The 3,140-nt window shown below is 42.2% G+C and overlaps 1 long non-coding RNA gene across 1 annotated transcript; it reads left to right on the forward strand.

Moving 5' to 3' along the window:
* Positions 1–1,600: 1,600 nt before the first annotated feature.
* On the forward strand, positions 1,601–2,273 carry LOC132455544 (uncharacterized). Its single transcript, XR_009525278.1, has 2 exons — positions 1,601–1,785; positions 1,824–2,273. It is a non-coding gene; the product is annotated as an uncharacterized LOC132455544 (long non-coding RNA).
* Positions 2,274–3,140: the final 867 nt, after the last annotated feature.

Here is a 3,140-nt window from a genome sequence, read left to right on the forward strand (position 1 = left end):
AGCTCCCTGTTATTCAGATGAGCTCAGAGAGATTTAATGAGAGAGAGATTTAATCTGGAAAACTTTGTCACTAGAAGTTCGCGGCAGCGAGACGCCCGATGTTTCGTCTGTCACTGAACTCTTCCATTTCGGTGGGGAAAAGACGAAAGGAGACCGAAGAAATGATGCAGGATTCACCAAGCAACATATTATTTTGATCTCCTCAGCTGGGATTGTACATGACATTTGATCAAATTAATTACACAAGCAAATGGTAAATCAGCCTTGTGGGAATCTTTTACAGTTAATTAACTTTTAAAAGATCTTAATTTGTCAAGTTTTTTAGAGAAGGGTGAGTGGGGTTTATTCAAATTAAGTCATGCCAACAGGAAATCAAAACGTCCTGAAAGACATTACTTTGATTAGTATTTTCAATTTTTCTGTTTTGTATTCACTTGATATTTTCTTATGAAAACCATCACAAGCATACGAGATACAAAGGATGACCTTTTATTTTGAAACCATTGTCACCTTAAGACCCCCTGTTTTGTTTCCATGGTGAAACAACCGATTACTCAATCGATGGGATTTTGTGTGTTGAAGGTAGATTACATTTCCTGACCTGCCGTACGTCCCGGTACACACTGCCTGAGAACACACACATCACAATACCAGGATTAATGACAAAAGGGGGTAAGTCTGCGGAATTTGGTTGCACTCGTCTTCTCCAAACCACTGTTATCGTCCGATAACACCAGAACGCATAAACGTCCAGATCAGACATGTAGCAGCATAAATCTGCTATCGAGATGTGTGAATCTTCTTTTTTAATGCTCCACCAAAGCAGCTGCTGTACATTTCACAACAAAAATGTTACAAGCCTAGCAGACCGGCCATTATTGTAAAATCTGTCAAACGCGTGAGAAACTTCCTGGCCAATGAACCTATTTTGTACAGCCGGCTAAACAACGATGCATGATTGCATAGTGGCGAAGCCTCTGAATATTTAATACCGTTTCAATGAGCAGAACTACACAAGGGGCTTCTCTTCCACCCAGCACCATTTCAGCTGTTATATTTACTTGCTCGAAGTGTTTTCGGCGGGAAAGTGAGAATCCAAAAGTCTTAACGCGGAATTCTCCACATTGTTTGCATTCAAGTGTCGAGGGTCGGAAAAAGTTGGATTAAGAACGTCAAGTGTAACGAGGTCTGGGATGAAAGGTTATGGAGTAGCATCCTATTATAATAAGGAGCATATACAGTTTTTCTCAGTCGCTTTGGTCCATTTCTCAGATCAGAATTGAAATTCTCAAAACGACCTGTTCAATCTTCACATCATTGTGTCGTTTGTGCACATCAAAAAAGCAGTTTCTCATTTCTTTGAACAAGTTGCAAATGCTTTTGTACATTCATGCAAATTATTATGTACAATTCTCTGCTCTTTCCTACATTATCAATTGCTTAGGTATGTGATGTTGATCAAAATGTCTTTACGTGCAAAATGGTTGAACAAGTTGTCATAATATGTCAAGCATATTTCTGTACATTTCCATTAGACTTTTTTCTGAATCTGTCCTGAATTGGTAAATTGCTACTTGGATTTGTGTGAAGTGTTAGATCAACCAACGATCAACCAGTTTACAGGAATAGCTCAAAGGTGCATCTCCTGAACCACGAACTGGCAAGTATATATATAGCTGGAGCACAACACAATGTTACATTGTCTGAGAATTTGTGGCCCAACAGACAGGAACGTCAGGAGGTGTAGGATGACTGCACTGTAATTCCTACAGCAATGCATGTAGAGTTTACCCTATGGAGATTTTCCTATGTTCAATTTCTAGCAATGACATGGTCTGTCAACAAATTACAGTACAAACAGTCAAAGCGTAAATGTGAATCGTGTCCAGTCTCTTGCAATCAATCTCCCACATACACTAAGGTGTAACATACAATTTACAATAATTGTCTTCAAAACTTTAGCCATGGTTTACATCAGAACATCCCTCCAGAGTACACTGTTATATTGACAACATGACTAAGCAATTTGACTGTCTTATCCGTACACAATGACGCAAGGACTTGTCATTCTGATGGCACTGACATGTTCATTGACACAGATATTTACTTTTGAGAAACTAACTAAGGATTTTGAGCAAGAGACTTGCTTTTGCATGAAATCCATGGTGTTTTGCTATTTGTACGAATTGTTTTGAGAAATGCACTTACTGTTTTGCAAATTTCAATTCTGATCTGAGAAATGTACCAAAAAGACTGAGAAAAACTGTAAGAAACATCATGGCTATGTGCCATCTTTGGTTAACTTTTGATTAAATGGAGCAGTTAATATGTTGTAAGAAAAATGTACACATTTATTGAAACAATGATTCAACATTCTCTTTTCCATTAGTCGCAAACAGTGATTTTTAAATTAATTATAATTTAATTTGATTAACGCACACCGAGCCTTGCTAGCTGAGCATTCTCTCGTTCAGCTGTTACCATGACAACCCAAAGAGACAGCAGCCAGCTGCGCTTTGCCGCTCTTTTCGAAACGGATCCCGCGGGCCTCGTCTACAGACGTGGCCGTCCCTCAATCCGTGAACCCCTCCTCCACAAACAGGTTCCCTGAAAAGGATGGCTTCCAGGAGAGGCGTCAAGGTTACAGGAAGTCTCCCAGGATATCCCCCCTCCCCTTCTCCTCCATCCTCCCCTCCCGGCAGGTGTGTGGGGGGGGCGGGGGGGAGGAGGGTCTGGCATGCTACCACCTAGCCTAGCCTAGCCTAGCCTAGCCTAGCCGCGCTCCCGGAGGACTGTGTATCGCAGCGTTTGAAACATCACCTCAATCACGCCGCAAGGTCAGTGTTGTGGAGGCAATAAGAGATTCCAGCGGGGATTATGCTATGGCTATTAGCCAAACCACGACAGCAGCAGCAGCAGCAGCAGCAGCGATTTGGCCCTGACTGCTAGCGCTAGTCGCGAGTTTCTCTTTCAACCTTGGTGCTTTTGGCGCTCTCAATTAAGCTGCACCGAGACAGATTCAGAGACCTCCAACAACCCCGAGGGGCGACTGTGGTCAACGGGGTGGAGTTGCGGGATGGGGGGAGCGGCCATACAATGTCTTTGAGACTCAGCAGCTGGATGGTTTCAGTAACTTGGAT

The sequence above is a fragment of the Gadus macrocephalus genome, chromosome 4 (genome assembly GCF_031168955.1).
Source record: "Gadus macrocephalus chromosome 4, ASM3116895v1".
NCBI classification, from domain to species: domain Eukaryota; kingdom Metazoa; phylum Chordata; class Actinopteri; order Gadiformes; family Gadidae; genus Gadus; species Gadus macrocephalus.